The 14731-nt window shown below is 41.8% G+C and overlaps 1 protein-coding gene and 1 long non-coding RNA gene across 16 annotated transcripts in view; one reads left to right on the plus strand and one right to left on the minus strand.

Moving 5' to 3' along the window:
- MAST4 (microtubule associated serine/threonine kinase family member 4) overlaps nt 1–14731 on the plus strand; it is a 516475-nt gene that overhangs the window by 351804 nt on the left and 149940 nt on the right. The gene's annotated exons all lie outside the window — the stretch shown is intronic.
- LOC116661376 lies at nt 2548–14713 on the minus strand. 2 transcript variants are annotated; one of them, XR_004317269.1, is made up of 5 exons: nt 14165–14713; nt 12068–12332; nt 8715–8759; nt 5880–6043; nt 2548–5302 (listed from the first exon to the last, which is right to left on the minus strand). It is a non-coding gene; the product is annotated as an uncharacterized LOC116661376 (long non-coding RNA). The 2 variants fall into 2 exon arrangements; XR_004317268.1 differs by having other exon boundaries at nt 12068–14713.

The following is a 14731-nucleotide window of genomic DNA, read 5'->3' on the forward strand; positions in this document are numbered from 1 at the left end:
ACAGGGATTTTGCCCACCCATTGACCAGGGCCATATTCACCACCTCACTGAAGCTTGTGTCAGCCCAGAATTATTCAGGCAAATTGGGCAGAGTCTTTGGTATTTGGGACTGGAGACAGAGAAGCAAGGCAGGGGTGTGGATGGGTTAGAACCCACATTGGCACATGAGCGTAGCCCTGGGGAAATGCTGTTTTATATAGTGAAGTGTTGTTTTCCCCCCACTTACATGTTGAAACCAGCTCCTTTAAGGAAAGAAATAAGAGTTTCAGGTAAATGTTTTAAAGGAGTTCCCACGAGTTTGCAGTTACATACACATTCACACCAGGCAAAAGTTGTTTTCAACCAAGGAAGAAGGAAGTTTTTTCTAAAATAAGTAAAACATGACCAATATTTTTTACTTAAAATGTAAAGGATTTTTAGATCACTTATCTTAAATCTATTTTAAGTGATATTTGTATTCCATGTCTCATTTTCAGTAAATTTTTTTATCTGTAGTCAGTGCCAGAAGAGTCAAACTAACTGACTCTCCTTCTCTCCCTCTCCACACACACACACCCCACACACACGCACACACACACCACACACACATGCACATACACACCACACACACACGCACACACACACCACACACACACGCACACACACACCACACACACACGCACACACACACCACACACGCACACCACACACACGCATACACACCACACACGCACACACACACCACACATACCACCACACACCACACACACACCACACACACACACCACACACACACCACACACACAGCTCACACGCACACCACACACACAACACGCACATGCACACCACACACACACAACGCACACACACCCCACACAACTCACACAACACATACACACACACACACCACACACACACACACACGCACACCACACACACACACCCCACACACACCCACACACACACACCACACACACACCCCACCACACACACACACCCCACACACACACTCACACCCACACACTCACCACACCCACACATACACTACACACCACACAACACACACACCCCACACACACGCACACACACCCACCACACACACACACCCCACACACACACTCACATACACACCACACACACTCACACACACAACACTCCCACACCACCACTACAAAACCCATACACACCACACACACCTCACCACCCACCACACACCCCACACCCACACACACACATACACCCACACACACATCCAACACACACCCACACTCACACCCACCACACACACACACACACCACACACCACACACCACCACACACACCACACCACACACCTCACACACACCACACACTCACTCACACACTCACACACCCACACACACCCACCCCCCACCCCCCACACACACCACACCACACACCACACTCACACACTCACACACACCACACACATTCACACACACACACACTCACACACACCACACACACCACCCCCACACACTCACACCACACACACCACACACACCCTCACACACACCAACACACCCCACACTCCACCACACACTCACACCCACAAAAAAACAAACAAACAACACACACACACACCACACACAACACACACACACAACACACCACAACAAACACAACAAACACACAGCCACACACAACACACACCACACAACACACAACACCACACACACCCACCCACACACACCCACACACACACACACACCCACAAACAACACACACAACACACACAACAACCAAGCACACACACCACACACACACCCACACACACAAAACACACACACCACACACACACACACCACACACACGTACACACACACCCAAACAAAAACAAAGCACACGGCACACACACACCAACACACACACACGCACGCACACACACACACCACACACCCACACACCCCAACAAACACACGCTATAAACACAACAACCACAACACAACGCCACAACAACCACGCACACACACACACTATACACACACGCATATATATAAGCTTGCTGAGAATTTGGCTTTTGTCACTTTTCTTTAGATCTCTACCTTAGGGCATTTCTCTGCTCTCCAGCAAGCCCATATAGGGTTGATAGGGAGAAGCAGAAGAAGTGAAATTCAGACTGAGTTTTCCAGTTGCTGACAGCTCTATGGAAGTTTCATTGTGTCAAGAAGTTAAAATAATTCCATAATGTGAAATTTATGGATTATCAGTAAATTTCTATTACTCGTGCTTTGCTTTTTCTCTTTTACCAAAGAAAGAAAAATAAATTTTTATATGGCCTGAGAAACACTCTTAATTTTGTTTACAGCCTTGGAAACACTCTTAGTTTTGTTTTGAAATCAATAATAAACTTTAAAGAGAAGTATATTCTATTTATCAAGTTAGTTTTCATACCCAAATTTAAAGAGTCATATGACCACAACTATTCTATATTCATCTCTCAGGTAATGAGAAATTTATCTGGTCATGTTTCTCTGGGAAATTTTTTAAAAGTTACTTAACTACTCTTGGAACTTTGTACATATGAATCTGTCCTAGAGTTTCCAGGAATCTGACAGGTTGACTAGATGTGATTTCATTGGGGAAAGGAGATGTTATTCTTGTTGTATTTACTGAGCTATTTGTAGGAAAATCATATGTTATGATTTTAGTTATTCTCTCCTGAAATGCTAGTTCTTTGGATGAAAAATGAATATAAATAAGGTTCAGAATTGTTGAAGTGAAAGCTTCTGAAGACATAATGACTCTGCAATATAGGACCTTAAATTCTTCCTTCACTCAAAGAAGCAGTTACACCCTAGTCTACTGAGGTAGCCAGTGGCATAGGAGAAGGGATATTGCAGACTCCAGGCAGGACATATGCTTGTGGTCCTTAGTATGCACTGATGAAATCTGGCTGCCTGGTTTGCACACTCTGCTCTGTTCATCTGTTCACCGTTTCCTACGTGTTCTTTCATTTGCTTCCCTTGAAAGTAGCACATTGAAAAATTCAATCATTTATTGCATGGTGTGTATTTATGAGACACCACAAAGACTTGGTTTCCCCTTCCTTTCTAAAATTGGTCTTGTTTGGATACTTAGGTTAACCAGTGGGCTCAACCCATCTATCACCTGTTGACAGGTGGGTATTAGACTCACCCAGAACTTCCATTACCTGACTTATATTTTTAAAACACATACTAAAAAGGCCTTTGGGTTTTGTGGGACTGGGCCAGAGCTTTCCACTTATGAAAATTACATGCAGCAGGCTTTGCCCCCCAGAAAAGCTGAAAGTAATAAACAATACCTCCTGTTTCTTTACGTGCTCTATGGATACCTGGCAGCTCATGGAATTATGTAGAGTTGTCCCTCGGTATCCACAGGGAATTGGCTCTAGGACCTTCTGTGGATGCTCATGTCCCTTTTATAAAATGGCATAGGACAGTGGGCTGTCTGTATCCACAGATGGGGAACCAGCGGATACTGAGGGCTGACTGTGTATCTGATCCCATTTCTCGGACACAGTCACTAGATGGATCTATGGGAACCATGAACTCTGCAGTGATGTTTTTAAAGCTGTGGTACTAGACTCTAATAAAGGATAAGTAGAAGGAAAAGATTATTTTGAAGGAGAGAGAAAGGACTTTGAAAATCTCAAATGCCACTCAAGATGTTCAGATGTTCAGTTTTAGCCCCTGGCAGTTTATAGTTTAGTGTTTGTGAACAACTGAAGGTTGTCCCTCCCTGGGTCCCCACTGAAGACAGCCTGAGCTCTCCTGCTTTTTCTGTGTGTCTTGCATCAGGCGGTATTATTTGAAGGCAGCTGGGGTTGCTTCGGGGAAGATGAATTGACAACATAGCAAATTGATATAATCATGGAGCAAGTTACTGAAGACCAGGAAGTAACTGTTGAAACTTACAGTGTGCTTTCATATATATGAAAACAGCAATAGCAGACACGAAAGACTCAAATAAATCACGTAGGATGAACTATTTGCAGTTTTCTATGATGCCTACAAATCTCTTTCTATATGCTTAGTGATTTTACAGGATTATAATCATACCCTAGTTAAACTTTTTCTGTTTGTGTGTGTGTGTTACATACAACCACGCTGTTTTATAATCTATAATGATCACTTTTGGTGGCTGCATAATTATTAATAAGTCTTCTCTCCATGATGCTTGTGTGGAAAATAGAAGAGACAGTAGAATCTACGTCAGGGATTGATAGCCCGTTCAGGGCAAGGTTTTGCGTCTTCACTTCTGGTTTTCTCTATTGAAAAGCAGTGGGGAGAGAGCGGGATGGCTGCCACTCTTTGGGAAGCTTGTTCCCTGATCCTGATTGATAGCATCCCCCACTGAACTCAGACTCCTGCAGTCAGGGGTGGACTCTACCCCCACACCTTCTCCTTGCACCTTTCTCTAAAACTTTCAATCCCCTTTAAAATGTAAACCCAGCTAGATAGTCAAATCTTCAACATTATCGACGAAAACGTTAGTTCTTAGTTAAACTCTCAGATGATATTGGTGGACTGTGGAATAAGAGCAGGAGTGAGATGGAGGAATGGGCTTTTGCCAAAGAGGAGGGAGAGGGGCAGAGCAGGCTGACTGTGAGACGCTGCTCAGATGGGCTGTGTCTGTTCATCTTCGCAACTCCTCTCAAACAGGGTGGACGGTTTTGCTGTGGAAGCCGACGTATCTGAGCCAGGAGCCCTGGGCTGAGGGGCAGGAGTCAGCACGTTGCAAACTTGGGTGCTACTGCTGTGACATTCTCAGTTCCCCTCTGGTCACTGCAGCAGTTGTTTGCGTTGATCATGTCCCCAGTAGGATTGAGTTTCCAGCCTCAGGAAAGGTCGCACTGCCTGAGTTCCGGTTTTCAGTCACTTTTTCTCAGGGAAGACAAAATAACACTTTACTCAACCATACTTGTTGTGAAGGCAAGTGAAAAGATAATGGTGTTTTGGGGTGCATTTATTAATGAATTATTAAAATCCACCTTAAAATGATAGACTTAAATTTCTCTTGCTCTTTTTTATTTATCATGAAGGTTGTCAATAAAGGCAGGGCTTTAAAGAAAAATCATCCAACCAATTGACAGAAGCCAACATGGTTTTGAAAGCATTCCTCTAGGGCTTGTGGGTAGAAGTTGGGGAAATAGAAAACTAATCAGTTGAAGGTTGTTTTTTTTTTTTAAACTAACCTTAGAAAATAATGCATGTGCATCCATGCATTCTGCTGAGTATCTTCTGTGTCCTTTGAGGCATCTACTGATGATCAGAAACTGACCTTTCACTTGGAGAACTTAAAGTCTCATGGAGAACTGGACCTATAAACACACAATCATGCACAGTAGAATGACTGCTAAATAAAAGAGGCATGTATATGCATAAAATTCACTGGAGAGCCAGGAGAAAAAACACTCAGGTCTGCGAGAGGAAGGTAAGCAAACTTGGCTGGAGAGGTGACCTTACAGCTCACACTTGAAAGACGAGCAGAAGTTTTCCAGGCAGAGGAGGTGGAAATTCTAGGAAGAGGGAACAGGATGTGCAAAGGCAGAGCGACTGTGTCTAGGGAGCTTAAAGTAATTCGATATTTCTGACAAGTACATATTTTCTATTATTGGAGCATAAACCACGGAGGGACACATGTCGAAGGATGAGGCAGGAGAGATAACAAGGGACTGCATCATAAAGTATTCCATTTAAAGAGGTTTTGATTTTCCTATGAAAAACCTCTAAATCCTTAATGTACAGAAGAATCCCCTGGGGCGTTTTGGTAGAATGCACACTCCTGTGCTTCACACCCTGAAATCCTGAATCAATGGATGTAGAGAAGCCTCCCCAAATCTGCATTTCTAACAAGCACCCCCAGGTAACTCAGCGATGGTAGGACAGAAACCATACCTGAAGAAATACTACTGCAACAGTAGGGAGCTATTGACCCCTGTTTCACAAAATGATGTGCACATGTCGGAGCTGGGCAGCTTCGGAAGAAGAATTTGGAGTGGGGGACAGAGAGGGTATTGCATTCCAGGCAGGGGACAGTGGAGGCCATGACCAGGGTGTGGCTGTGGGGAGAAAAGATGAACATCAGCTGTTCTTTCTTCATTTTATGTACAGCAAAAACTTCCCCATTTTCTAATTTTCCAAACTAGTATATTTTCCTGCCACTTTTTAGTGGGATTTGCTCAGTCCTGTTCAGTGTTCTGTTTCTGCCATGTGCATGTCATCTGGCCTTGTTTTTCTCTTATCCTTGGTATATTAGCATTCTTGGTAATTCTGTGTCCTGAGAATTCTCTCTGTGTCCTGGTAGAGATAATTCTCATTTCACATTGATAGATATTCATCCATCACCCAGCTGTCACTATAATGGGTGACAGGATTGGCGATTGTGGTGGCTCTTATTAACTGGAACAACTTATTGTTGAAAAATGTGTTGATCTCTGTGAACATTCATATGGTCGTCTTCTATGACATGTACATTGGTTCAGAGAATATTTCCACGGTGGGAACCAGAAACTTGGTCTCTGCCTTTCAGTCCTCACAGTCTCGCTAAGTAAAGACAGTAAAATCTGAATGATCTAGCCTCATAAAAAATAATGTTTGTACATGTTGGGGAGAGGTGATCCCAAATTATAGCTAATATAATTCTTGGAAATTAAGAACATCGTTTTTTACTGCACACATATTTGGCTAATATTAAAACAGAGCTTCCTTTCAAGGGTATATGATTTTTCTGAGCAATGAAAGAAGAATGCTTTCATGTACCGCCCAGTGGAGTGAAGCAGGTTTGGAATTCAAAATGGCTCACATAAAATGCACAGCCTGACCCGTCTGCAAATAATAATGTATATATTCAACCCATAACAAAGCTCTGTGTGCATTTATAACCCAGTCAGCTTTGCAAATAGCCATTTGCCCAGTTGCCATAGACAGGTAAGGCTTTATGTCTAGAAAAGAGATGTTTTTCATTTTTATATTATAAAATTCCCGGGAGTAGAGAAGACTTTCTTTTTTAAAGCAATTTTAGTATTTATTCCCAAGGCTTATAGCGCTTTTACATATGCTTTAATTTTATTTGTCAAAAAATAGCCATCAAATTTTATGACAATATCTCAGTGAAATTGTGTGTTTCTTAGGTTTGTAAAAACTTCAGAGCATTCTTAAATTCTCAGGAACTTGAACTTTCAGTTCCTGATGAGACTTCTAGAAATTGAGGGATTTTTTCCTCCTTAAAAATAATATAGACTTATTGTAAAAAGTATAAAAAGTATAAAGAGGAATAAAAGCAACCATAATGCTATACTCATAAATGTCCACTAAAAATGCTATGTTTATTTCCATCTCTTCTACTCATGTACATTCATATTTATTATACTGTAAATAATTTAGATCATAGAACTTCATTTTTTCCTTTTTTAAAAAACAGATTTCAGGAGCATTTCCCCTGTATTACATATTTTTAAAAAACACTAAGTTTCCTTGGGCTGCTGTAACAAATTCCAACAAACTAAGTGGCTTAAAACAACTTATGGTTATTCTCTTAAGGTTCTATAGGTCAGAATCTCTTAGGACTCTAAAGCCGGTATCACTGGGCTGAAATCAAGGTGTCAGCAGGGCTGAGCTCCCTCTAGAAACACTCAGCATCTGTTGCCCTGCCTTTTCCAACATGAGAGCTGCATTCCTTGTATTCTTTGCCTCATGGCCCCTTCTTCCATCCTCCAAGCCATCAGCATAGCATCTTGCTTCAGTGTCGTTACATTCTTCTGTAATCAGATCTCCTTCTGCCTCCCTCTTATAAAGACATTTGTGATGACATTTCAGGCCCACCTGGATGATACAGGCTCATCTGCTTGTCTCACTATCCTTAATCTAATCACGCCTGCAAAATTCCTATTCAGGTAACATATTCACATCCCAAGGTTCAAGGAATTGGAACCTTGTATCTTTGGGATGTATTACTTTTTCTACCACAATGGTCTTTATTGGTTTTTTAATATTTCATTTTATGGCTGTTTCAATATTTATTAACATTGTCCTTGTGTTGTACCTTTGGGTTTTTCCCAGTGTTACACTAATATAAGGAATTCTGAGATTAATTTCCATATGCATAGATCTTTGTGCATATCCTCAATTATATGTGGGTAATTTCTAGAATGTGGACATAGTCCAAATGTATATGTGTGTATATTGTATATGTATATGCACACATATATATTTATATTTCTGTACATATGTACACGTGTATGTAGACACATGTGCATATGTGAATGTATAGTGTGTGTGTTTTAATTCTCTCAATTGCTTTCTAGAAAGTTAGTAGAGAGTGCTTTTCTCCTCCCACTCTCACCAGCATTATTACCTTTTTGTAGTCTTTGCCAGTTAAACAGGTAAAAAATATCTGATTGATGTTTTAATTGGATTACTGTGAGTTATGATAAGTGAAAAAGAATGTTCACTTTTTATGCTTAACATCATATTCTCCTATGACTTAATATTTCTTTAAAAATTTTTGTTGTTATAAAAATGATGTAACTTAATAGATACAGGGACTGAAGCTTGCTTGAGAACTCCTTGTCTAAAAAATTATTTGTCTTCACTGACATAGTATCTTCTGATTTGTGGTGTAATTTGAATCAACTTTAACAGTGGAATAAAATTCTAATGGCTACAGAAACACATGGTTTCTACCTCTGTCTGTAGATGCTTCCTATGTGGTACTTCAGTGGAAATTCTTACCTCTTAATTTAATGGGATGATTTTCCATAACTTTAGATGTCTGACCTGGAAAAATATGCGAGAAAAGAAGAACTGATAAATTAACCTTAATCTAATGTTACAGAAAGGTCTTAGTGTCAGCTACCAAAGGGCTAAATATAACCACACTGACCCACTTAAACCAAATTGACACTTCTTATAATTGCACTATAATTCATGCACAGGAGCCGGATGAGAAATGATGTACCTTAGACCAAGCTTCTGGATCAAGAAACACCATGTCCTTGAAATTAACTCCAGATTGAGAGCCTAATGCAATGATTAGTACCTGAGGTTTGCTGTTACTCAAAAGGCATTTAGCATTTCATACAAACTAGTTAGATACATATTTACCTGTGTCTACATACACACGGCATCATATGCATGGTCTCTTTTCTGAGATTTTGAAATCTGGGATTTTGAAATCTGAGACAATCTTAGACACTGGAATGGATGTGAGCATATACGGATAATGGAATGGACTCACAAAACTCCAAGAGGAATAGACAGAAAAAGCTTTTTAAAACATATGCAAGGTCAGTCTTCACAGTATCAGCATTCTAGACCAAACTTTGCTATCAAATATCTTTCTAACCCTGAGCAAGTCCTTCTTCCCTTTCTCCCTTGTCTTAACATTCATCCCAATGGTTGTATTGAGGGTTTAAAGATGGAGGCCCTGCCGTCAGGGAGCTCTTATTCTAAGGGGGACTGACTGATCTGCAAAAAGACATTCTGATACAGTGGTGGAACCTTTTTCCTGCAGGAGCTCTTAGGAGCAGAGCCCAGTGGAGGAATACCTAACTCAGGAGGGACATAGGAAGACTGGAGTAAGTGACAAGGACGTTTGGTCTTGAAGCAGTCTAGGAGCTAGCCTTCCTATTTGTCAGGTGGTGGCATCTAAGCACTGCTTTTGGCTCCGTAATTGGATTGCTTAGCTCTGTGAGAGGCCACTGCTCTGGGTGGCTTACTGATGGTCTTCCAGGCAGCTGACTTAGGATGGAGGGACACACTCTTCTGTGGCACTCTCAGTAGTCTCCTTCCTACAGGATGACCCCCTCCAGCCCTGTAAGGATGACATATATGTTCTGGTGGCCTAACTCTTCTTCCAGGGGATGTAACTCCATCAGGTTAAGCTGTGGGGCTTCTCCCAGGACCTCCCCCTGCTTGAGAGCCTGTGGGCAGACTGCTAGGGTAACCTGCTTACAGTCGGTTATTTTGAGACTCTCGCCTGGCCCTGTGTGCTGGGCTGACATCATGCAAGTTCTGTCCTGCTTCTCTAATGTGCAGATCAAGGAGTTACTAATTTGGAAAAATTTCTCACCTCTATGTGTTCTCCTCTTTGATTTTTGTGAAGGTATTGGCTGTTTGCTACGCTTTCTGAGTCTCTGGTTCTCCTGGGATCCAGGGAATACCTGAGAAGAATATCACATTTTCTTCCCATTCTGGTCCCTCTTTAGTCTGTCCTCTCCCCTCTTGGGCCCTATCTTTCACCTGCCCTTAGGGATGATGTGCACCTCTATTTAACCTATCAGGAAAGAGAAATCAGTTTTATTTTGTTTCCTTTGTTTTATTTATTCCCTTTAGAAATCTGAATCTCTCTTACATTGTGATAGTGTTTAAAAAATGTTTTTTAATATTCCCAGCATGATATAACCCTACTTATTGACTGTCTCTTGGTTTTCAGCATGCAGATCCATCCCTCCAAGTTAATTTTCATTGATCTCTTTTATCTTCCTTCATGGTTTAGCAATGTAAGCAAAACATTTGTTGAGCAATTCTAAAAGAGCTTTCTTACAACTCAATCTCAGTGATGAAACTTCCTTCACATTTCTAGCCCAGTTTTTAAGCTTTATGCCTTAAGATGTACAGTGATTAAAAGCATTGCTCATTCAGGATGGGCAATTTGCTACTCATACTCCTAGACTCAAACTCTGAAGACAGCATTTAGCAGATGACCAAGGTGCACTTGTAGGTGTGGACAGCTTTGGGGATATAGTCACTTCTGGGCGCTCTGATGACAAGGGTGGACAAAGGTCAAAGTTAATTTACAGCAGAATCCCCAGACCAAGCCAGGATCAAAATACATTTGGAAACTCAGTACTAAAGCCACTTTCCTTAGTGTCTTCTCATTGGAATGGCCTCATAGCAAGAGTGTCAGTACAGGGAGCTGACAGCTTCCTAGGCCTCACACCTCCTAGAAATAGTAACTTCCCACAGTGCCTAAGTTCAAGGCAAGACTCCAGGGATATTATCCTTATGCTGTTCTGTGTAGGGTGAAGGAAACCCTAGTGAATGAGTATGGAGCAGGAAGTGGGATGTAGGCAGAAGAATTCAACTCAATGAAAGGGACCTGGAATTTTTTGTAATGTAGGAGAGGGGTGAATAGTGGGGAATTTGACCCTTTGGTAAATACTCATTTTGTCTTAAGATAGCATTTCAGTAGCATGACAAGCTAAGTTTTCAATCTCATTCACCTTTCTCATAGAAACGGTGATTGATAATATCAACCTGATTAAATGAATGAGCATTCTAGTTCACAAAGCTTGTCCACTGCTGGGCTGACTGAATTGCTGTGCAATAAGCAGAAAATCTTACTGAATATTTGTATATTGACCTAGACCACCTGTAGTCTTAAGACTTTCCAATAATCTTAGTTCCTTCTTAGCTTTGTAGCCAGAATTTTACTGCATTTGCAACTAAAATGGGCTTTGGTTTCTGCGCATATAATGATTTTGTCTGTAGGAAAATGTCAGTAGTTCTGACAAGTTTAGTTCTTGTATTTACTGACTTCACTGCCTTCTGAATCATAGGTTCCTGAATCAAGTCGAACAGGTTAAAAGACAAGTTACACTTCAGTGTCACACCTCCTCTTTACTTCAGCGAGTGTAGGAATCAGTCAGCTACTTTCACTGTATTAATGAGTTCACTTCTGGCTCTTCACACACCTTACCAATTTTTATTTTTTCATTTTGGATACAACCCAGATTCTCTGAAGCCTTTCAAGTGCAAAGTATTCGTATTTAAGTGAAGTATTCATAGTTGAAAACACTCATGCCTTTATGCATGAGACTCTGCACGGTAGATTCCCCAAAATGTAGAGTGGAGACAGTCATGGCATCTGCTGCCCACAGACCAGGATATGTATCATTCAAGCAAGGGAAGAAATAAATGTTTTATTTCATTGATTTATCCATTTTAGTTGCTATCATCTTTAGGTGTTGCCCAAATACATAGACTTTTGTGGACCATGGAGGATATGAGAGTTGGGAGGTGCAGAGTTGCACCAGAGTTAAATCATCCAGAACTTAAGTCTCACTATATCTCCTGCAGCTTACCTCTACTCAAACACCACATAGAAAGTCCTTCCTTGTTGTTTCAGCCTTTTTCATCTTTACATCTGAAGATTCTTCCACATAGCAGTTATTTCAATAATCAAGGACAGTTGTCACGTGTTTCCTAAATCTTCTCTTTTCCACTTTGAACATGGCACTCCTTCATCCCATAATTTATATAGCACACTTTCACGTTTCTTTTCACCATCTTCATTCTTCTTCCCTGGGCAGCCTCTGATATGTAATTATCCCTCTTGAACTTGGATATCTAATAGTGAACACAAAAATTATTCCCTGGGCTTATCATTGGGGATGAGGTGGGAGGGTAGGATTCAAAGAGAGCTTCCCTTGGATTTGGTTGTGACATTTCTTAGAGCCATCTTAAGACCTGAAGAGTGTTAGCATAGCGCTTCTGTTTCCAATTACAGAATATAGATAAAAATAAGTCAATAAGAGAAAGTCTTCAGAATTTAAAAATAGCCTCTAACCTCATGGGGTTCTTAAAAATTGAGGATTCTCTGAGAAAATCAATTGACCTGCTAAAACTGAGAAATTTCAGGGCATCTTAAGAGAAAGAATAGATGCCTGAGCATCTGAAGTATCTCCATTTAAAAAGCATGTATTACATATTTGTGTAAATCAGGAACTGTCAGATTGTATAAATATGAGATCGATAGAACATCACTTCAGCTTTGAAGAAACTCAGACTAACAGGGAAGACAGCAGTAAACAGTCGTTAGTAATACAGTGTGACCAGCACCCCGGCAGAGGCATGTTCAGGGCACCATGAAAATGGAGAGTATGATGTGGGAGCCCTCGGCTCCAGTCCTACATCTCTCCGTGTGGTCTCTTTCTGCTTCTTCACGTTGCCAACATCTATGTGCATTGTGTTCTAGACACTGCACAAAGGGGTTTCATTTGTGTCAGCCTCTTAGAAGTTGATCCTATCATGGACCCCATAAAAGTAGAGAAAATGGGCAGACATTAAGTGATTTGCCTACAGTCACTGTAACAATTCAAACCCATGATTTCAGCTCTTGCCCAGTGCTCTGTACCACCTTTCTCAGAGAAAGTATCTAGAGCAGAGGCTTTCAGCCAGGAGAGACTCTGCCCCCACAAGGAACATTTGGCAACGTCTGTAGACATAATCAATTGTCACAACTGGCATCTAGTGTGTAGCAGTCAGGGAGGCTGCTAAACATCCTCCAGTGCACAAGACAGCCCCCCCCCCCCAATACAGAAAATTATCCAGCCTAAAATGTCAACAGTGCTGAGGTTGGGCAACTGTGCTCTGGCATATGGGCACTGTCTTTGTGTCAGCCTTTAAAAATACTTTAAAACATTTTTTAAAAGAAGAAATGGCTTAGAATGGGGCAAAAGGTACTGGACCAAGCCCCTAAGTATCTGGTTAACTGCATTTTGTCATGTAAAATTGAGAACATACTGTCTTCTTTGTCTACCTGTGTAGATTTCAAGGATCTGCGAAGGCTCTGAGAATTTGAGGACATAATGGATAAGAAAGCCCTGTACAAGAATTATCAGAATTCTTTGAGTCCTTGGGTGAAAATATTTCTGTGGGTCACCAGAATTAGATGAAAAGCATCCTGAAGCAGACTCCTGTTCTTTGTTTATCCCGCCTGTCAGCTGACCCCCAACCCCCTTTTCCTTCACTCTTATATTTCTGCACGCAAGTTTGTTTCCAGTATTTATTGGATGAACTAAACCATTTTTTACAAGTTATCTTCTTAAACATTTTTTAAAAATTAGTATTTCTTGCCACATTACACCAGATTCAAGGCAGCTAATTTAAATTCTAATGTTTTCTTTATATACTTTTACAAAGCATTGGTGAGTTTGGGGAGTTCTTTCAATATCATGGCTTTCTTCGAAATGAATAACAATAACATTGACTCAGCCTCCCCTCCACTCCTTCCTTTCAAACTCTAACACACTTGGCAGGAAAATGATTCGAGCACTTGTTAACTAAATGCCAGGCTCTATCTTTACAGGTAGTGTGTGACTAGTTCCCAGATTTGGTGAAGCCTAACTGTGCACGGTAGCAATTCATCAAATGGATGTAAACTCATAAATTTAGTTTACTTAGGTTTTAGGTGAGGGCGGCGTCCCCTAGGCGTGCTTTTCCCACACAACAAACAGCGTCAGGGCGAAGAGTCATTACTGCCTTCTTCGGAGTGTTTTCCTGGTGATCCAGTCTTCAGTGAATCACGGATCAGCCTCCAGGTGTGCGCAGCGCACGCTCCCCGGTTCCGGATGGCGCTGGGCGTGTTTATTTATGTGGAGGGGCCTAGCCATGGGGAAACCGGGCCGGGGGCGCGGCGGCGGCGGGAGACGCTGGGGCGCCCCGCTTCTCGTCCGGGGCTCACGCACAGTCCCGCCTGCCCCCTTTCCCATGAGGCCCCGCTCCTCCGGGGAGTGTCTGCGGTGGGGACGGTCCCGGCCGCCCGGCCCCTTCCAGGGGAGGCTGCACAAAGGTGTCCGGCTGGAGTCCGCCAACCGGCCAGCTTTCTAAAAGTGCTTTTAAGTTTCCCTTCTTCGAGGAGGGGAGAAGAAGAGGAGCTGTTTCCATTTAAATTCCTTTCCTTGTATGTAGATACCCGGAGGAAACTCAGCACTGGGCATGTTCGGATGTTGAAGGGTTTTGCTGAT

Source organism: Camelus ferus, chromosome 3 (genome assembly GCF_009834535.1).
Source record: "Camelus ferus isolate YT-003-E chromosome 3, BCGSAC_Cfer_1.0, whole genome shotgun sequence".
NCBI lineage: Eukaryota > Metazoa > Chordata > Mammalia > Artiodactyla > Camelidae > Camelus > Camelus ferus.